At 36.3% G+C, this 23,785-nt stretch overlaps 1 pseudogene; it reads right to left on the bottom strand.

Annotated features, from left to right (window-relative positions):
- Positions 1–373: 373 nt before the first annotated feature.
- LOC141696505 (EP1-like glycoprotein 1) lies at positions 374–23,219 on the bottom strand (annotated as a pseudogene).
- Between the last annotated feature and the right edge of the window lie 566 nt (positions 23,220–23,785).

Below are 23,785 nucleotides of genomic sequence, written 5' to 3' on the forward strand. Positions count from 1 at the left end.
ACACTAAAAGAAACGGGGGCTATAAGCGACCGTCACTGTTAATTAGTTTTGATTGTCATTTTCAGCCGAATATAACCAACCAATATCGTATTTTAAGAAAAATAGAAATTTTAATTTATTTTTCTGTAAAACACTATATTTTTTAGAATTAAAAGCCTTCTTTAAAGTTGAAAGAGTAATGCTACAGGTGCATAGCATTTAATCGAATTCTCAATGGAGGAGATAGAAGTTCTTATATAATCACTTGATTACAAACAACACTAAAACTTTGAATAGGGATTGTATATATATATATATTTATTTATTTCTGACATAATTTAGAACAACATTTATTTAGGAAGACACTGCACAATTGCAGAAATGAAAAGCGCGGTTAAACAATGAGAAACAAAGATACTATATAGGCAACATGAGATTAATTAGCAACTTTGTTCAGAGCGCCTAATGCAGTAGCCAACAAGCATATTGAAGACTCTTCCCTGTAGAAAAAACCTAAACACTCGTAGTCCGCATCACATTTCTTCCTGCAATCACCGACTGTAATTGGCCCCGATCCACTCGTGATACTATTTGTAAAATGTTCAACACCTACAACTTTGTAGTAGTCCACAACCCCTTTACCGCATGCTGGAAAAACCGGTGGTGCACATGTCTTGCTCCATGTTGTAAGTCCATTAGGCGTTGGACAAGCTATGCATTGATCGTCTTGACAAACTCCAAGCATGTCGCATCTTTAAGGCAATCTACATTCGCTCTCTCTTCCTTCGTCTCTGTCGAAGAGCACATATGTTCTCCCCTTTATGATGATGACAAATTATTCCCCTATCAAAAACACTTAAAGCTCCTGGAGGAAGAAATTAGCAATAACAGAACAAGTATGATATGAATACAACAATGTGAATGAGACAGTATTTTTCTCCGGCGGTTTTGAGAGTCTCTCGTGCAAAACGCTCTCTTCTCTCTCCTCTTTTCTCTTTTCTTTTTCAAATTTTAAATACGTTTTTTCAAATTCAAGTTCTGTTCTTGGATTTCTCTTTGATTCGTTGCTTTCCCGGCAATGTTTGAAGCTTTCGCTTCATGTTTCCAATTTTTTGCAACCGATTTATAGCTATTTTCACTTGTTTTTGGGGATCAAAAGGTTGTTTTGGGGCTTCCCGTAACACTGTTCATCAGTCTTGAAAAACCTAGATTTGTTCTTACTTCTTGGTTTTTCTTGGGTTCTTTTGCTTACCCATTGCTGTTTATAGCTCGTAGTTGGTTTCTATCATTTTGGTTTTGGGTTTTCACCCATTGTTGCTGAGTTTTTAGCTCCACAAAGCTATAACTCGGTTCTTGACTCAGCCATGGCTGCTGGGCTCTTATGAGTCGCTGGGCAGTTTCTTGATGCTTCTTCAACATCTCTTTGCTGTCATTGTGGTCTGGTTGGGTTTATCCGTGTGTTTTGCTTGCTTTTGTGCTAGATCTGCTCAGTTTGCGAGCTGACTCGCTGAGTTGACTGGGTCCTGGCGCCTTTGCTTCTGCTGGGTTTTGTTGAGCTCAAGCTCGCGTTGTCTTGTGGTTTGATTGATTTGCTATGGGGTTCCTGCTCTAGTTCGCTGCCGGCTGTGTATTTTTATTTGGGCACACCATCTGCTTGATGGTTTGTTGGAGTGAGCTGGAAGGGTTTGCTATAGTGCTTGGCAGTGTGACCATAGTGTGTTGATTTGGAGTGCTGGGCGACATTGGCACGCTGCTTTTCGCAGCTTCTCTGCTCTGGGAACAGTTGATCTCATCTAGTTTCGACCTCTATGTAGCCGCAAGCCTGGGCCACTTGGGTGCATTTGCAGGTTGTTGTCTTAGTTGGTTGAAGATGCTGTTTAATGACGAGGTTCTCGGTCACTGGAACGGATGAAATTGAGGCGATGGGCGCTGCTCCTTGTTGTTTTGTCCTGCAGTCGGCACATTGTGGTGCCTTAATCATAGCCACGGGATTTCCAGCCTAGCTTCTAGCTGTTTGCTGTTTTCAAGCTTCAACCATGATTCTCGCCTCATATTTGTATGCCATCTTTCTCCTTGCCATCTCCTTTAGGCTTGAAATGAAGAGTGCTTGGATGCCTATTAGTTCTCGCACCTTTGGGTTTTGTTTTTGGCTGAAATTTTGTTGTGCAGATTGGTAAGGATACTTTCATGTTTGCAGTTCTTGTTTCGTAGCATTAACATCCACTTGCTAGGTTTGGTTGTTCGTTTGGATGTTTTCTGGTTGTTGGTTGGTTTTGTGTGCTTGAGGCCCTTGCCTCCTAGTCTACCTCATGACAACCTTGTTAAAACCTCCTGGAAGCATGGAAGAGTGTTTAAATGCTTAGTACTGTTGTACCACTAGGCTGAAACTTGGTGGGTCTGCTGGTTTGCTTTGATTGCTAAGGTGTTGGCGAGCTTGGGGGTACTTGCTATAGGGCGGATATGCAACACTCTTGTAAGTTTGGGGATAGCTCACTTCAATAACCCTGTTTCCTGTGTAAATGCAAGCTTGAGCAACTTGGTTGATAGGATGGCTAGTGACATTGTTGTTGAGTTTTCTACTGACGCGGTTCTCGGTCGCCAAATTGCTTGTTGTGTACGCTGCTTGAACACCCAATTTGCTTAGCTATGGATTTCCACTCTGGCAGCTTTGCTTACTTAGTTCAAGACTTGCCACCTTGTTTAAGTAGGCATAGCTTGCTAGGATGATGTTGCATGCTGGACGGTCAATTTCATTTGGATATAACTGTTTTATTGTTAGCCTTGATTGGCCCTCATTGAAGAGTGCTTGGATGCCTAGTAGATGTTGATTGGTTGGGATTAGCCTTATTCTGTTTTATTCACTTGGTTTTGGCTGTAGATGTGGTGGTTGCATTGCTCCCTCTCATTTCATAATCGGCTCCTCAGAAATTTGGTATCATAACAGAACATCTTAGCTTTTGACTTGTTCACGATTGTTCTCCACATTTATGCTAACATGGGAAGCTGCATTCCAGGGAGATGCCCCGGGCTTTGTCAAACATCAGGCTACTATGTTTAGCTCCGTTGGTTAACTCGAAGTGTTTAGAATCTAGCATACCAAGGAGATGCCTTGGTCATTGTTTAATTGTTAGTGTTCCCAAGTTCAAGTTGGAGAGGTTATGTTATTATGCAGTCCAATTGTATTTTCTTTATTGTATTGTTCTCATAGATTTGTCATCCCCTGCGTGGGATTGAGTGTGTCTTTAGTTTCTTTCCTTTGGATTGATTCTATGGTCTTCACCTTGGCTTGCCAAGGCGCAGAGGGTGAATCCCTCACTTGTACTTTTTATTTTATATATACAATACAACAACTTAGCAACAAAAAAAAAGATATGTTAAGGATGAATGAGACAATACATATAATGAGACACACAAATGAGACAATCTCAATTATATATAAAACTTAAAAAACCAAAGAATAACCCACCGATTCAACCAGGGTGTCTAGTTGTCTTTTTAGAACATTCAGAATCATTCATCAAACAACCTTAGTCTGAAACACAAAAACATCAAAGCATCATAGTCTTAAAACCATAAAATGAAACCACATAAAACCACAGTCTTAAAAACATAACAATCCAAACCAAAGACAACGAATTCCTCCCCCTTCATCATCGTAAAAGGCTTAATCTGAGTCATCCACATTAACTGGAGTCTTCCCTTTGTCTATGCCCGAGCCCGAAGCTTTATCCTTGGTTGTTGAAAAGATAGGAGTAGAGCCATATTCTGAGAAGAGCTTGTCAAAAGCATCTTGTGCTGGAGCTTTGCCGTCCCGTTCCCGAAGCCAGTCGAAGATCTTCGCTTTGTATTCTTCCATCGTCATGCCAAAGACCGAAGGTGGAGGGATGGCAGGAAGTGGCAGAGCAGCTGTTATTTCTTCCAAAGAGCAATCATCAATCCAGTCACGTTTCTTATGCCAATACAGTTTGCTCTTGTCCTGCATAGCGGACAACTGTTGTGACACGAACTTCGTCCCGGATCCCAGCTTAAAAAATAACTTGACAAACTCTTTTTCCCAGGCCTTTGCCGAGGAAACCAGACCTTCTTGCAGAGTCCCAAACTCAAAGTCCATTGTTTTGGCCAACTTGACATCAGAAGCATGCAACACATAAAGTTTTGCATTCATTGAATCCAACGACGAACAAACAAACTTTTTAAACAACTCAAAAGAAGCATTCATAATACTGACTTGTGAAGTCAGTGATCCAAGAGTCTCAACAGAAGCAAAGTGTTGATTAAGATTAGCCAAAGAAACCGAGTTTTCATTCAATTTGACTAACAGTGAATTTAGCAGAGAATTTGTAGGTTGATCAGAGGGGTCTGAGGAATAGTTTGGGGATTTTGGAAGTCCACCAACTAGCCTATGAGTTTCATCAAAAAACAACTCATTCGACTTAGAAACAAACAAAATATTTGCTCTTAAAACAGACAAATCAAACAACGTACTAATTTTTTCAGATTTAACGGAAGCAACAGAAACATAAAAATACCTAAACACTTTCGATAACAGTGCAGGATAAGGCAAATGCATCGACTTGTGAGTCGAGCAATGATGCATATTTTTGATAATCAGGGAAGACACATCACAGGGTATAACGACTCGTGTATTTTTATTTTAATTCTAATATTTGGAAGTGTAATAAAGGTTTAAGTAAATAAATAAAAGATGTGTATTGGTTTATGGCAGCAGTTATAGATTGTTAATTAATTATTATGATTTGTTGTTATGTGGAATTGAATTGTGTAATTTATTAGTGAAATACATTGACAAAGTTGAGCCCTCAAAGAAAGGCCATACTACTTGGAAATATTTTCCATAAAATTTCAAGTCAAGGCTAGCGTGTCTGATGAATTCACCATGGAGATAGCGACCCCGGGGCCTACATTGATGACCCTCTCCGGGACTATGTCAAAATGGAGAATTTATCTCAAAATAGGATGGAAACATGAACTATCAGATAACCAACGACCTTCTATCTTATTTATGATAAGGTTCTATAAGGGAGGCTTCAAAACACCGCTACTGAGGTGTATGGATAGACTAGAGGGAAATTAAAAATAAATTACACGAAGACATTAGTGAAAATTACCCCGGGGTAGCGTTGATGACGCCTCATGTCCCCAGGATAACATTGAAGAGATAAATTGAGCCGTGATAATGTTGGACACATGGTGTTAACTCAAATAGCTCAAAAAGAGCACTACAATACTTTGATTCCTCGTCGCATCTCTAATGATAACAAGGAATCGGGGGGTAGTGGTACTACCGAAACACCTCCTCCAACATGATATTAAAAATTATAGGGAAAGGCCAACATTTAGTGACACGAGGCCGCAAATTTGGAATCTTGCAATATGAGACTTCTTGACCCGCTGGCGATCGATGATGGGCCAGTCCGTAAGTCCATACATTATGAATCGATCTCAATGTATGTGCTAAAGACATCTGTCAGCAAGGAGAATTATTTGAAGACTCAATCAGTTATCTTAAAGCACTTGGAAAAATTTAAAATAAATAAATTATAATCTGCATGAGGCAACGCGAGTCTCTCGAGGCTGACACTTATGATGCAGCGCCTTCTTGCATGAGTCATGAAGGTAGGGACATCGTCCGCTATGTGAGGTCGATAAGAGCTATACAATAATTTTATAAGGATCCTATTTGCAACATATATTTTAGAAGAAGGTGAAGATATAAAGTTCTATTCTCTAATATCCAATCTTCAACGATGCGAGGCCAACCAACCATCGTATATGAAGCAAGTTTGAGCCAATATCTTTCGGTACGAGACCGGTATGAAAGAGATCAAAATTGTGCTCCTAAAAATCACAAGACCTCTCCAAATCATTTAACTTTTTGGTTGCCTTGCGGAGATCCCTCCTTAAGTTCTTGATATAAACCTAATTCTCTAGTCTAGAGTTACAAGTACTCAATATAGAATCTTTTTGCGGTATGCAGCGTATGTGAAAAAGATCCCACCCAAAGTTGAGCTCTATGATCACAACGTTATTATCCACAATATCAGTAGACAAAGAATTCACGTCAATCACGCATAACAACCTTAAATTGGCCTATGTCTGAGCTACTACATTAGAAGAAGGTGAAAGAAGGTTAGAGTCTTTGCCCTACTTTGGTAATCAGTTTAAGCAATCATTTGGCGGCGATCCCCCAACAAAGGTTCATTTCTTCGGCTCCTAGCGGTCACTCGAAAAGGCTTCCTGTTTAGATGCACATTCAACGTAGTAATTGGACCTTTCCCATACGCCACTTCAATGAGGAATAATACTTTCTTGATTCCACATTGCATTCATAATGACAACATGAAATTGGGGGTAGTTGTTATGCCCAAATATAAATATGGGCTCTAAACATGCCCATTACAAGAATTATTAATAATATTGGGCTTAATAAACAAGCTCAAAAATATGGAAGAGCTCTCCTAATTTATATATGGATCGGGACCATATACCGTATGTTGACCAAGATTTCGCATGATGACACGTGGGAATATATAAAGGAGGATAGGCATGTCCACCTCTTACTAGGAGGTGAGTCATGCCCTCCTCTTACAAGAAAGTGAGTCATGCCCTCCTCTTACTAGGAGGTGAGTCTTATCCACCTCTCCAGTAATAAGGGGTTCAGGTACACCTCTCAACAAGACTGAAGTCCTGTCCACCTCGCAATCGGGAAGGGAGTCATGTCCACCTCTGAACAAGATATGGATCAAGTCCACCTCTCAACAGGAGGGGAGTCCTCTCCTCATACAACTAAGAGGGGAGTCATCTCCTCATACTACAAAGAGAGGAGTCCTCTCCTCATACTACTAAGAGGGGAGTCCTCTCCTCATACTACTAAGATGGAAATCCTCTCCTCATACTACTAAGAGGGGAGTCCTCTCCTCATATCACTAAAAGGGGAGTCCTCTCCTAATATCACTAAAAAGGGAGTCCTCTCCTCATACTATTAAGAGGGGAGTCCTCTCCTCATATCACCAAGAGGGGAGTCCCCTCCTCATATCATGCATGACTCCATATTACTAGAAGGGATGGTCTACCACCATATCATTATGAGGGGTAGCATGTCCTCATATTAACAGGAGGGGAGTCCTCACCTCGTATTTTTAAGAGACTTGAAGAGACAAGTGAGAGTTCACGATCACATGTCAACTGCACAAGGAATATTATTACAACACTTTATGACTACATGACCCTATTGGGGCACATCATGGAAATCTAGCGGGACTACATTACGCTTGGAAGGACCTCATCGAGGTCAACACTACTTACATATTTATGGGTTCACGTCACATGACCAGACTCTAAGGGGTCGCATGTGAGGACTCTAGGTGTTCTCGTGCCTCACCAACGAGATATCTTCGCCTAATGCCATGACAGCCTATTACATCCTAATTGGGCTTGGGCCATGGAATAATATGGGCTTATTACGAACTATCCAACGGTCAACGAACCTGAGATTTGATGGATCGGGCCAAACCTTAGCCCGTCTAGGTAACTTGTCCTCCAAGAACTACATGTAGCTTGAACCCCTATAAAAGGGTACGTAGACATCTTGTTTACGGATGATCAACAGTTTGAAATAAGAGAGAATAAACACTATTCCTCTGGCATTCTAAGAATCATCGAACAAGATCAGCTATAACATCCATCAATTCTCATCCCGTGTTCTTCGCGTTCTTCATGAAAATAGCCTCAAATCAACATAATTTACTCTGTGATTCCAGCAACCTCCGAATTCGTGTTGTTACGAATTTCTCCCAACAACAGTATGCATAATAATTACTCCATCTGTCCATTCAAGTTCTTTATATTGAAGAACGGGGGATTGACACGCATTTTAAGATTTTCGTGAAATATGTTTCTCCAATTTTTTTTAAATATTTTTTGATATGAATAAATATACAATGTTTATTTTTTTATAAAAATAAGAAATTTTAAAATAAATTATAAATTATATTTATTGTAGTCTTAAAATATTTGTCAAACATTAATAAAAAAATATGTAAATAAATGAGTGAAACGGAGGGATTATTATTGATTTCAAGCAAGCCAAAAAAACACCTTCTAGTCTTCTATGCAAGACTAAGAAAACAAAAACGATGAATGGAAATTAATAAGTTTTATCCCAATTCATTTATTTACCATAGTTACATTATTACAATTTACCATAGTTACATTATGTAACATTTCACTAACCTTTCATTAACAAGATTAAAAGAAACCTATAAATCCTTTCTATCTGCATGTAACTATTATGGAAATATTATTATTCATAAATTTTATATTTTGTGAGGGGTTTTTCGAGTAACAGAATTGAAACAAATTGGAATTAAATCAGGATCTCTACTATATATCTCAGTCATACTTCCAAGTTCTAGGTCTGTGAAGATATATAGTTTTCTCCTATATCTAAATCAACTCGAGCTATCATAAATATGGTAACCTAATTAGTTTTATTCATGTTTTGCTTATAATATAATAATATAATATAGATGAAAGTAATCACGAGTTCAATAAAATGGGGCTAATAAAATGTAAAACATCACATCAAATAAATTATGATGACATAAAAAAGTTGTGAACGCAATTGAAAATGACAAATATATGAATGCGAGAGACATGCGACGATTATGTTATTTTTAAAGAAAATGTGAAAAAGTGCTTGCGGCTGGATTTATGTTATCAGTTTATATAAAATACAATCTATACTCTTTAACTGCATGAATAATCCTATAAGTACCCCTCATTATCGAAAGTTATCTGAAATTGAAAGTTTAATATTGATAATGCTCAATTTTCTCTTACGTTCTCTGATCTTATTTGTAACATCGATCAGTACGTGACAACAAAACAAGATTGATGACGGACGACGGTTCCATAACATCTCCGAGATGAGAATGAATATGTGATTTTGAAGAAAAAATTGATAAGATCAAAATAAAAATATTTGTAATGTATACGGGAGCTCTATACAACTGAAATTATTCCAATATACTTAAATTCCATAATTGTTATGCGGTTAAAAGAATTGCTGATAAAATAGTCTATATCCTTAAAATTTATTTTTTGGTAAATTTTTAATCACACATATTTTTAATTATTATATAAAATAAAATTATTTCTTAAATTGAGATTTAATACCGAAATCTTCTCAAAAAACTGAAAAATAGTTTATTCAAATGCACGAGGGATCTATTTTTTCCTAAAAACAGCTTTTTGACCTATGACACTTTTTAGAAATTTTGTTTTTAAAATTTAATTGTAAAGGTGAAGATTATCAAAGTTTGTTTTTTTTACTTACAAACCGCTTTCCAATATTTCGATAAATTTTACATTAGTTGAAATGATAGAAACATTGATCACTTACGATCTGCACATACAGATAATATTGCTTTTTTTTCCAATTTTGAATGTTCTGGTACATTGCAATTACAAAGAATCTAGAGTGAGTTATCCGTAGTAAATGATTATGACAAAACGAGGGTAAAAATTCCGTCGTAAAGGCCTTATGTATTATAGTGCTTTTTTACATTTTTCTTTTCCAGTATTTCTTTATTGCAAAAAAGTTCAAATTCACACGTAGACCGGCAATCTGGATAAGATCATATCCTCTTCGGATTACTTTAAATTTGGAGATCATTGATCAGATCGAGTGTTATTCGGTTTGGATCTAATTAAGATAAATTTATATAAAGATGAGACAAAATTTGGTTCGGATTTAATTTAATTAGTATATTTTCGGATCACAACTTAATCATTTTTTTATTTTTAAGACTTTTAAAATATCTTTTTTTAAATATTGTACTTTAATACAATATAATGTACCTTATCAAAAACTTTGATAAATAATTATATTTTCATAAACATATATTTGAAAGTATAAATTTTGCTTATATGACACGTTTAACTATAATAACTTAACTATACTCAATTATTTCATTTTTCTAATTGAGATTTATATTGAATCACGTACTTCGAGTCATATCAGTTTGAATTATATATAATTCAATTTTGATCGGGTCTAAACAAATCTAGTATTTTAGATGAATTTTAAATAAATTTTCAGTTCAGATAATTTTTGAATCAATTTAGATTAATTTTTAAATTATTATGAAGTTATATAATTCGAATTTTGGATCATATCTTAATTTTATAAATTTCGATCAATTTTTCTAATCCTAACCCATTTTGTCATTTCTGCTCTCGTATTTACATTCTTATTACTCCTTTCATTGTCCCCTTTTTAATCGGATTTTGCTTAGCCGGTGACTTTTACATTAGTTCAATAGAGTAGAATCAATAAAATTTTAAACATCACATCAAATGAATTATGAGACAAAAAGGTTATGAACACAATTGAAAATGAATAATACGTGAATGCCAGATACATGGGACGATTATGTTATTTTACGTTGAAAAGTGTGAAATGAACTTGCTTGTAGCTGCATAACTCCATCTCGGTACAGTCTATCTACCACCAACTATTTACAAGAATGGCGAGAAACATAGTCACAATTTTAACGATGATACTTTAAAACCTGGGCCATATTTCGAAGGATATCTCAAGATGCGTAAAACATTTGCTCTATAAATTCGATCAAAGACTATAATTTATGGAAATTTCAGAAATTATGGTGTTTTCGTTCCGGATTTGGTTCACTTTACTTTTTTGTACACATTTTTAAGCATATATTTAACATAGCTTTACATTTCATTTTTAAAAAAAAATAGATTTTAAGTTTTTATTTAAAAAATGAAAATTTTAAAAATAAAATAAAAATTTAGGTTTAATATGCGCTTAAAAATATGAACAAAAAATAAAGTCAAACAAAAAATTGGCCCACACTTCTAAATACTAGGAGTACATTTCGCTATTCCCATCAACTCCAACAACTAATTAACTGACCTTCATGTTCAGGCACGTCATGTTTCTAAAAAAAATAGCCAGAGCTAATACAGAGCTAATACTAACTGACCTTCAGAAAATATCGATCGAACGTATTGGACTACAACCAAGTTTTATATCTTCCTAATGCTTGGTAGCAAATAAAAAATTCTTTATAATATTACAATAACTTCCAACTTAATTATTTTGTTTTCAGAAAATATATAGTTGTCGCATGTATTGGACTATATGTTGAATGATTGAAAATAACAATCATTCGAAACATTTTGAAACGTCGGGTCCTTTTACATTTGTCAGTTGTCACACCCTCCATACTTTTAATAACAATCTAACAAGTATATTTTTTATTTTTTGGATACATTTTGTTCCTCTCTTAATCATATATATGGAATTGCAGCTGGGTAATTCATGTATGTAATCCTAGCTATTGGCTACGTTACGTATTTATGATGATTCTTATTGCGAAAAATAAAAAAAAAATCAAAAAAATATAATGGTGATACTGGTACATCACCTTTCTTAGGCCGTAATGGGACTAGAAGATGCTCCTTACTGATACATATATATAAATAAGTATTTTATTATCTTTCAATAGTCTACGATTGTTGACAAATCATTTATCTGATGAAATTTTTTCATGAATAGGAATGATCCTGAAACCATAAACTTAAGCGCGAATTTGATACCGTATTAAATCTATGTGTGAAAATTTTACGCAGACAGATGGTTACGGTCATCGCTTGTCAGGGAGTCCCCAGCCTAAATTAGTTGTCAGTCCAACAGTAAAGCATGACATGAACAACTAGCTAAATATAACAGTTAGCTAGATAACTTTGTATAACTAAATGAATACATCTAAATTTCTAACCTCCCGCGTGTTTCTTCGGAGCAAAGCAAAGAGAATTCAGAAAATAGCACACAAAATGAAGCTTCGGCTACCAAATGGATGTAGCAACTCAACTCATCATCTACATTATCATGTCAATAAGAAGCTTCGTGGATTGTTGCGATGATATTAATTTCCATTCAAGGGGGCGGTCTGAACACGACCACCTTGTGTCCCTTATGCCTTGGAGCAGAAGGTGGCGTTTTCCGTCCACATGATACAACTGCGGTCGCAATTTCAACAATGTTGTAGCTGATTTTTCGTCAAAATTTGTTGACATATTTATTGTCCGCGATGCAGAGATGTTCATAAGCGTGTATGTGAGGGTGATTATGAGCAATATTTTGGTTCGGAAGGAGAAAGGCTGCGATTTATTGAAGGTAGACATGTGTTTTTGAAGCAACACAATCGACGAATATGGTTGTATGGGTTGAAATTTGAAGAGTATAGAAGCTAAACTAGCAGGAAATAAACTAGGAAATTAAGATTAGAAAAGAGTGAAATTCGATGGCTCGATAGATAAAATAATATTCTAACTGTCAAGGCAAATGAGACAGTCTTTTATGCAAATGGGACAGTCCCTTTACAAATGAGACAGGGTATGGGACAGTCTATTTTAATTGCAGAAAGTAAAATACTGAAATATAAATGCAGTAATAAAGAAATTAAACAATGCAGAATACCAAGAGTTTTCACTTGGTTCGGTCCCTACACCTAGTCTATGGCCTACATCCAAGTTCCCATGCCAACTAGCATAGAGAATGTATTATATCCACTTAAATAAAGTACTTACAAACTTTCCTTGATTACAATCTTGGCCCACTTGAAAGAAACCTTTCCCTAGCACACAGCTACCTAGCACAAAGCTACTTGGCCTTCCTGTTGTAATCAACCTCCCACAACCCGGGACAAGTGATATAATACACGATTCAAATACAATAATATAATGTAAAAGTTTACAACTCAAACTAGATTCCTTGTTTTTCTGGATATATATATCTCGGGTGTATCGCCCCCAAATCCGGGGTCGGGGATCCGGGTTGTCACGAGTTCCATTTCCCTTAACAACACCCAATCTTAATAAATAATCAACTACTCTGTACTGTGACCCCACAATAAACACACACACCACAAGTTATAGTCTCAGAGATGAATATCCAAAAATAATCACAAGTCGTTTTATTCCACAATTATATGCCAATACACCTTAAAAGGGTTTCTGAATAAATTTACATGTTCTTTGCCATTATTACAATTCATATTATACATAAGTCTGGTACATCAAAAGTTGAAAGCCTAGCCTATTGGTAGTTCCTACCTCAGCTATAGCGGCATCAATGCTTCCAGAAGATTGCAGAACGTTTTCTAACCGCTTGCGAATCGGGAGCTTGGTCATGTTCATCTTGTCTATCTGATGTTGTGTGATGAAAGAAGAAGGCAAGGGTGAGCAACAAGCCCACCAAAATAATATATAATATGATTAACAATATATGAGCCTTCTCATAGTACTCATGAAAGTCTTGGTCAAAAGAAATGAACCAAGTTTGATATCTTAATGCGATGAAGTCGCAAAATATTCAGTATATATACATATATACTTTTCAAAATCTTGGAAGTCCTCTTCCATGCATAATATACACAAAGTTCCAGTTTATAACTGTATAAAAAATATCGTTGCAAGGTGATCTCATATATCTAACCTTGTCTTAACGTTTTTCTGAAAGTCTCTGTCATTCATAAGACAACCATTAACTAGATATAAGTTTAAAACGGTGAAGTTACAAGATACTCCAATATACTTATATCTTTTCCAAATACTACTTGAACTACCACCGTTCAAGTTATAATTAGTTTCAAAAGTTCATCACATAGATGAGACTACAAGACCAGATTTGAATAGATTAAATCTTTTAAAATATCATCAAAATACAATGAAGTTACGAGATACTTCATTTGATGCAAACATCATTTTGAAAACTTGACCCTGCCAACACTCAACAATCGCCCAACCGTAGCCTTTCTATCGAAGTGCTCTGGGTAGTGTTGCAGAAATATCCAATTGGATGATGAACTCATTACGGGAGTTTGTCGCGCCAGGAAGACCACTTACGATGATCAGTCGTAGTAGTGCAACCCCACCATTTTCTACATGTAGAGGAGAACCTGTCGGATTTACTTGTCAACCGAACACTGAACTCCTAAGGAATGGACCGCCTTAGCGGAACTTCCAGGCCATTTGGGCCAATATAATAAGGCTGGGCCGGCGCTACTCGACCACTTACGCCACTCCTAGTTCAGATGAAATCCATGACTCTGAAACGTAAAGCTCGTCCCCACTTTCCCCAAGTAGAAACTTGTTGATACGGCTCCATCAAGAAGTCGTATCTAGTTGGAAAGGAAAACTCACCTATATTTCTCAGGCGATGCCTGTTAATGGATTAACTTGTTCCAAAAATTTTACTTCCCGAGTGTTGGGTAAGTAATCAAAAACTCTTTACCGAAACTGGGGTTAAATCATTTACCGAAGGTTTGACTGACACCGAAACAAAATTGTCACCAAGAATAACCTTGAGTTGTTCCTCGTACTGGAGACCAGGAATATCTTGAAACGCTTGATGAGTTGTCGACGGACAAACTCCCTTGTCAGAAACACCAGTAAGCCGTGCCAAAAGATCGGCCTTAAAACAAACGGGATTCCCTTGGACTTCTGAGAACACAATATTTCCGTCCAAAATACGTAGCTTGGCGTAGAATTCTTTCACTAACTCGGGATAAATAATCTCCGGGGGCGACAACAATGACAAACAACCAACTGAATCAAACAAGTCCACAATACCGATTTTCTTCAGAATATCCAGATCACACAGGCGTTCCTTCAGAATCAACTTTGACATCACTTTCGTCGAAGTAGTCTCCTTTGCATGTCGCTCGAAAGAACTATCAGTCGTTCCGCTTGATACTTCCGGTTCGAAATTACCGACCCGTTGATGCTTGGAACCTGAAGCCGCATCAGTTGGGGTACGTTGAGCGGTAGATCGAGAATGGGTGAAAGGGGTCGATTTGCGTGCCATGGATAGAGATGAGAAAGTAGAAAAGAGATGGAGAAAGGTGTTTGATTGTGTTTAAGAGAGAGAAGATGAATAGGAAACTGAAAGGGTTAAGAAGATGAGTTTAAATAAAAAGTGAGAATTGAAGAGATAGAGATTGAAAAGAAGTCGAAGAGATGCAAGACATAAGTTATGTACTGAAAGAGTAATACATGCACGAGTTTCAAGGATATGAGAAGTCTAATCAAAGATTTACAAAATAAATAAATAAAAGATATAAAACACAAATTCAGAAACATAAGTACAAGATGTAATTAACACGAAACCTAATTTCAAAAACAAACAATAAATACTCAACAAATATTTAAGTATTATGACATAATTCACATTTAAACACATAAATTACATAAAATCACGTAATAAATTACAGAGAACACATACCTAATTTATGACGTATTTTACAAAATCTATCTTCAGCTAAGGGCTTAGTGAAGATATCTGCATGCTGTTTCTCAGTAGAAATATAAATAAGCTCAATATTACCTTTAGAAACATTATCTCGTAGAAAATGGTGACGAACATCAATATGCTTAGTACGAGAATGCATGACAGGATTTTTAGAGATATTAATTGCAGAAGTATTATCACAATAAATAGGAATATTTGAGTAAGAAATACCAAAATCCTGCAATGTTTGTTGCATCCACAAAATTTGAGCATAGCAACTTCCAGCTGCAATGTACTCTCCTTCAGCGGTAGAGAGAGCTACTGAAGTTTGCTTTTTACTATGCCATGCAACTAAACAATCTCCCAAAAATTCACAAGCACCACTTGTGCTTTTTCTATCAACCTGTGACCCTGCATAGTCAGCATCTGAAAAACCGATTAAGTCAAAGGAAGAGGAGCTTGGATAAAATAATCCCAAGTCACTCGTACCTTTCAAATATTTAAAAATACGTTTAACGACATTCAAATGAGATTCTTTAGGTTGAGATTGAAAACGAGCACACAAGCATACACTATACATATGTACGGTCGTGAGGCAGTTAAATATAATAATGAACCAATCATACCTCGAAATTTAGTGACATCTACAGGTGTACCTTGTTCATCCTTTGTAAGCTTAACTGAAGTACTCATCGGAGTTGATTTAGGTGAGACATGATCAAGTGCAAACCTTTTGAGTTACTGGAGCATATGTCTCGTCGTAATCGATTCCTTCCTGCTGGTTGTATCCCTGAGCAACAAAACGAGCTTTATTTCGAATGATATTTCCATCTTCATCTTTCTTATTCTTGAAAACCCAACGAGTACCAATGATCTTGGCATCCTGAGGAGGTGTGACGAGTTCCCAAACATTACAACGCTCGAACTGGTTCAATTCTTCCTGCATTGCAACAGACCAGTTTTCGTCTGCAACTGCTTCTTGAGCGTTCTTTGGTTCGAACTCAGCAATAAAAGCACATAATGCACATAGATTATGAAGTCTGCTTCGCGTAGAGATTCCTTGTTCCAAATCTGTAAGAAGATTATCTGGTGGATGATTCTTCACAGTCCTAGAACATTTAGGAAGTTGAATATTACTCATCTCTTCCTCATTAGAATTGTCTGCCTGGAAATGAATTGGAGTTGTCTCATTCAAAAGAGACTGCCTCATTTCCGCTTGTGAAGATTTGTCCGGAGGAGTAATAGAAATTACATTTGAAACACTATCAGGAGTCTTTGGAGAGCGAGAAGATTCATCTGAAGCTTGTGTAGATCCTGAAGAATTATCAGAAGACTGAGATGGACCTGGAGAGTCTTGACTGTTTGATTTGTCAGAATGAGACTGACTCTTTTCAAAATGAGACTATCTCATTTGAGAATGAGACGATAGATCCGCAGTGTCTTCATCAATTTGAGATATATTCCTTGAGGATTCATTGAACGCAATATTGATGGATTCTTCTACTTTGTTCTTGACAGAATTATAAACACGATAATCTTTGCTTGTTGTAGAATATCCCAAGAAAATTCCTTCCGTAGATTTCGCATCGAACTTGCCTCGATTATTTTGAGTATCTAAAATAAAACACTTGGAACCAAATACTCGAAAATAACTAATGTTAGGAGTCCTTTTCTTAAGCAATTCATACAGAGTTTTAAGCAAAATAGGACGAATAAGTACTCTATTTAAAACATAACAGGAAGTGTGTACCGTTTCAGCCCAAAATTTCCTTCGAAGCTTACTCTCATGCAGTAGAGTTCTGGCAGTTTCCTGTAAAGTCCTGTTCTTGCGTTCTACTACTCCGTTCTGCTGAGGAGTTCGAGGAGCTGAGAATTCATGAGTGATTCCTCTTGATTTGCAGAAGGTTATGAAATCCTTCTCGAATTCACCTCCATGATCACTACGAATAGTCTTGAGCTTAAATGAATACTTAGTCTCAAGGTTAGTAATAAGATCCTTAAACTCAACAAAAGCTTCATCCTTAGTTCGTAAAAATAATACCCAAGTAAAACGAGAATAATCATCAACTATAACAAAAGCTTAATTCTTACCTCCCAAACTTACATACCTTTCTGGACCGAAAAGATCTAGATGAAGGAGCTGCAAAGGAACAAAAGTTGATACTTTATTCTTAGCAGTAAAAGAAGTTTTCACCTGTTTTCCAATTTGACAAGCTGAACAAGGTTCTATTTTCCTGTACTTCAGCTTTGGAAGACCTCGAACCAGATCATGAGAAGATATCTTCCGAAGAAGATCCATGTGAACATGGCCTAGACGTCGATGCCAAAGATTCTGCTGATCTTGAATAGTAGCAAGACAAATTTCCTCCTGCTGTTCATCAAAATCTAACACGAAAATATTTCCTTTTCTTTTGGCAACTAAAGCAAACTCGTTAGTCTTAGTACCAATATAACATACATCTTTATCGAACTTAACCTTATGACCAGCATCAGTAAGTTGACTTACACTAATGAGATTGTATTTCAAACCATCAACTAAACGAACATTAGAAATAGCAAACCTGTCATTACCAATGGTGCCTTTTCCAATAATTCTGACGGTGTTTGAATCTCCAAGAGTAACTAAGCCACCTTCCTTGACAACTAGAGATAAAAACTTGGATTTATCACCTGTCATGTGACGTGAACAACCACTGTCGATGATCCATTTATTTCGCGGAACATGGACCTTCAAACAGACCTGCAAGAATTGCTTTATCTCTTAGGTACCCACTTAACCTTGGGTCCTGGTTGGTTAGTATCACAAATCTTAGATAAATGTCTATCTGATTTATTAATCCACATCTGAACAATATTAGCAGAAGTATTAGCAGATTTATATCTAGTAGACGATTTATAAGATGAGTTAGAGGAGTGGCCCTTGATACCACATAATCTAGATTCAGCTGTAGGTGGCCAGCTTTGCCACAATCTCGACATTTCTCATAAGGCATCTTATATTTCATAGGAGCTCGCTTATACCCTCCTTGAAATGCACGTTTCTTGATTGATTCACATCCTAAACCTTCTTTATCAAGAGAAGATTTTTGTTCTCCAAGAAGAGCATTTAAAGTTCCTTCTCCATGGAAACATTTAGCTAAATCCTTTTCAAGCTGTTCGACTTTCTGCTTTAATTCAGGAACCAAGGGATCAGGAGCACTGTCTTCTTTAACGGTTTCTGGATTAACAAATATTGACTCTTTCTTCAAGGCTTCAAGGCATACATCCTTCATCTCAATCTCATTTTTGAGATATTGATTTTCTTCAGTAAGTTTTGAAACCCTTTCAAGCAATGATTTGTTCTCAGCAACTAGGGCTTCTTCCTTCATGGGGTCATCCATTTCACTAAGAACTTCACTTAAAGCTTGCTTTAAATAAGCATTCTTTTCTTTCAACTTCTTAACCTAGACCTGCAAATTTAAAATAGATGAAGATATATTTGAATTATACTTAATATTCAGTACCTCATCATTATCACTGGAGTTGTCCTCTAGTCCTGCAAAATAAAGTTGAGCAACTTCATCATCTGAATCGATCTCCACGTCAGATTCATCATCACTCCAAGTAATTAATGCCTTCTTTTTGTTCTTCAGCATGTAGCAGTCCTTTTTGAAGTGCCCTTTCTTTCCACACTCAAAACAGGTATCCTTGCTTTGATTTGTTTTACTCTCCTTGCTCGGATTAGATTTGAAGTCTTTCTTTGGAAACTGTGACTTCATAGGTCATTTGGAAGCATTCCGTTTGGCAAGAAATTTATGAAACTTCTTTGTTAGAAGAGAAATCTCTTCATCAGAATCATCAGGAGACTCGTCTGCATCTGCATTAAGTGCCAGAGTTTTCTTGCGAGGAGCTTCATCTTCTTCATCATATCTGCGTAGCTGATTTTTGAATTCTTCCAATTCACTGAACAGTGTTAGAGTGTCCATAGTCGAAAACAGCGCAGAATCCTGCAGAATGGTAACCTTTGGAGCAAACTTCTTTGGCATTGCTCTGAGGATTTTCCTATTAATCTCGGATTGAGGAATGATCCTTTCCAGAAGTGAGATAGAGTTCATCAATGTCAGAAACCTCCCTTGAGCATCTCGCACGCTTTCATCTCCTTCCAACCTGAAACCTTCATAGTCACTCATTAGCATACTTAATTTTACTTCATGTACCTTAGACGTGCCTTCGTGGCTGACTTTGATCGTATCCCAAATCTGCTTGGCAGTAGTCATGCTGAAACTTTTCTTAATTCTGTAGCTACCATGCCATTGAGAAGTGAGTTCATAGCTTTAGCATTTGAGTTCATTGCATTCACTTCTTCAGGAGAAAGATCCTTGAGAGATTTTGGCTTCCCTTCTTTCATAGGAATTGTAAAATCATTTTCTACAGCATCCCATTCAAAAGCATCACGCTGGAGAAAGATTTTCATCCGAAACTTCCAGTCATTATAGTTTTCAGCACCATGAAGCAATGGTGGATAATTGTTTGAATACCTATCTGGTTGAGCCATGAATCGCTAGCAAAATAAACACTAAAAAAGAGAATTAAATGCACCTGCTCTGATACCAAATGAAATTCGATGGCTCGATAGATAAAATAATATTCTAACTGTCAAGGCAAATGAGACAGTCTCTTATGCAAATGGGACAGTCCCTTTACAAATGAGACAGGGTATGGGATAATCTCTTTTAACTGCAGAAAGTAAAATACTGAAATATAAATGCAGTAATAAAGAAATCAAACAATGCAGAACACCAAGAGTTTTCACTTGGTTCGGCCCCTACACCTAGTCTATGACCTACATCCAAGTCCCCATGCCAACTAGCATAGAGAATATATTATATCCACTTAAATAAAGTACTTACAAACTTTCCTTGATTACAATCTTGTCCCACTTGAAAGAAACCTTTCCCTAACACACAGCTACCTAGCACAAAGCTACTTGGCCTTCTTGTTGTAATCAACCTCCCAGAACCCGGGACAAGTGATATAATACACGATTCAAATACAATAATATAATGTGAAAGTTTACAACTCAAACTAGATTCCTTGTTTTTCTGGATATATATATCTCGGGTATGGAACAAGAAAGTGATTTTAGATGATGAAGAAAAGACGTGAAAGTGTTAGCAACAAATCTGAAATGAAGAGTTGTATTTATAAGCAAAGTTCTAACAGATTTAGATTCAAACACAAGATAAGATTGGAAGATAAGTTTGTTTGAAAATATATTGAATGAATCTCTGAAACTAATCTGTTAGTACGTTTGAAAGAGATAAATCAAGTGAATATAAGGCTTGAGAAATTTAAATTTGATTTATAAGATAGGGTTTGAATAATTCAAACTTGGCTTATAAGATAGGGTTTGTTTGAAATAAGTTAGAGAGATAATTATCCAGTCAAACAAGATATACATAAAACCCTAACCCTTATCTAAACCTGAGATAGCTTCCTGAAATATCTGAGCAAACTACAATGCTTGAATCTCGGTTATTTGCATTCTGTTTATCTGCATTCTGGAAATCATCATAAACCTGAACTTCTAACAAAGAGGAAGTGCATCACTATATATCTTTCAGGGCATTTACAAAGTAACACTAAAAGAAATAGGGGCTATAAGCGGCGGTCACTGTTTGTTAGTTTTAACTGTCATTTTCAACCGAATATAAGCAACCAATATCGCATTATAAAAAAATAGAAATTTTAAGTTGTTTTTCTGTAAAACAATATATGTTTTAGAATTAAAAGCTTTCATTAAAGTTGAAAAAATAATGCTAGAGGTGTGTAGCATTTAATCGAATTCTCAATGGAGGAGATGGAAGTTTTCTTATATGATCACTTGATTACAAACAACACTAAGACTTTGAACATGGATTGTGAATATATTTATTTCTGACATAATTTAGAACAACATTTATTTAGTAAGACATTGCACAACTGCAGAAATGAAAGCGTGGTTAAACGATGAGAAAGAAAGATTCTATATCTAAAGGTACAAATATCTTAACAAAATTATTTTCCGAGATTTTGGTTGAGACATTGTGTTGGCTGAGACACTGTGTTGGTAACCTAAACACTCAGTTCGAGTCGCATTTCTTCCGGCAATCACCGAATATAATTGGCCCATATACACTTGTGATACTATTCGTAAAATGTTCAACACCTACAACTTTGTAGGAGTCCACAACCCCTTTCCCGCATGCTGGCAAAACCGGAGGTGCTCAGGTAACAGCCCGCACTTCCGGACTATTAATTCTAAATCAAAACTAAAATCAAATATAATATAATTTCTTGATCAAAAAGTCTATTACAAAGGTGACTATTATAAACGCGCAGCTAAAAGCGGAAGCCCAAAGGTCAATCTACTCCCATTCTAAGTCCTCGAACTCCAATGCTAACCAACTCGAAACTTAGACGAAACCTGAAATTGTAAGTAATGAGCTATGAAGCCCAGCAAGAAAATAATCGATCCAACTAGTAGGCCAAGCAACACATATACACATATAAAAATTACGATAATCTATACGATACGATATACGAAACACACACTTTCGAGATATATTCCTATTCTTATTCTTATTCGATACACACAATACATATAATCACATAACAACAATAATTCAAAACCCATAATCCATGCCACGACCACTACAACCCGGTGATAACGGTCCTAAATTTTCATAAAACTGTCACTACAATCCGGTGACTGCGGTCCTAAGTTCTTATTTGATATTATCACAAACCATGGCACAAATCAAAGATCTCAAATTATCGTCTAGACACCACAGAGATACAATAATACGTATACTTGTAACATATAATACTTCCAAATATATCATCACTTAGCCTATGTTTTGATAATCAAATATATACACATAACACACAATTTCGAAAACACTAGCAAGATCGATTGAAAACTTACCTCAAAATTTGACCAGATCCGAATTTAGCCTTTTTGACCCTCTAAACAACGTTATCTTGAAAAATACGAAACACAAAAGTTATAGAGAACGAAAAGATCTTTTCGAAAAGTCGGGGATCACTGAATTCCGACTTACGATGAATTTTCTACGAATTTTACAAGACTGCTGATTTTTGTGAATAAAGCCCTACGAATTTTAATAATTAAGGCGATGAAGATGAATATGGTGTATTTATAACGATTCAAAACCTTATTTCTTAACCTACAAGTTATCCATATTATAATCTGATCCAAATTTTAGGCCCATTAGTTTAACCCAATTTTAAATCCCAGTCTTTATCTAATTTTAATCCCTTTTTTTTCTATAATTCAATTATTAATCTAATTCTAAAAGATACGGGATATTACAGCTCATGTCTTGCTCCATCCTGTAAGTCCATTAGGCGTTGGACAAGCTACGCATTGATCGTGTTCGTAAACTCCAAGCATGCCACATCTTTGTGGCAATCTACATTCGCTCTCTCTTCCTTCATCTCTGTCGAAGAGCACGTATGTTACCTCCCATGTACCATAGTCTACGTGCTCTTCGTATGTGTAGATTTTTAAGTTTCCATCGCTATTGATACGCAGCGTAGAGTAAGTAGCGTTGTACTTTGCTCTTGAAAATGTAGCAGAACCAGTGGAGGTGGTAGCATTATTCATGAAAGACTGGAGGCGGAATTCGTATGCCCAAATTTTATCGCGATTTATATTTGTGAAAGGAAAAATTATGAATTGCATCCCAAACCCAATGCATAGTTGACTCAATATGACGATTTCCCATGCGTAATCCGAGGATGAAGGCGGTAGGAGTGGTATTATAGAAATAAAACTGGAATGGAAATCTAAAAATGGGCAGTACACGGTAGCTGGCACCATATTCGACAATGTATTCGCCTCGATTACCTTCATTGGTATTTTTAAAAGTTTTGTTAGCTAGCACAGCATCTTGAGCTAAGGAGATTGATATGAGTAGTGAAACCGAAATTATGAAAGAAAGCCGAGAAGACATGGTTTGAGGCTGTAGTGATGATATGTTTTTAAGCCAAGATATTTATAAATAGATCTTTGTTAATGAATCCCTAGATTTATAAAGGAAATGATGGCTACTTTCAATTTTGATGGCTTAGCACCAACACTTTAAAAATCAGACTAATGTTCTTAAAAATATGTCACCATTAGCCATCACACAAGTTTTTTACTTAAAACATTGCAGTTATAAAACTAAATTTATGAAATGGTGGCTTGCGGTTTGAGAGAAGCGAATACAGAGTTGGGAGGTGGATTATGAGGAATGAACTCGAAAAAAGGGTCAATTCAGATGTGCTAAGTTGTTTCTTTAACTCCTTGAGTAACTATTTTACATGTGCATATGATATAGACATCGTTTAGTGGACGGATGATCAATACCTAAAATAAAGCCATCAACTTCATAGGACAGGCCATGATAGTTCAACAATTTAAATTAGTACGCAGCT

The sequence above is a fragment of the Apium graveolens genome, chromosome 11, assembly GCF_009905375.1.
Source record: "Apium graveolens cultivar Ventura chromosome 11, ASM990537v1, whole genome shotgun sequence".
NCBI lineage: Eukaryota > Viridiplantae > Streptophyta > Magnoliopsida > Apiales > Apiaceae > Apium > Apium graveolens.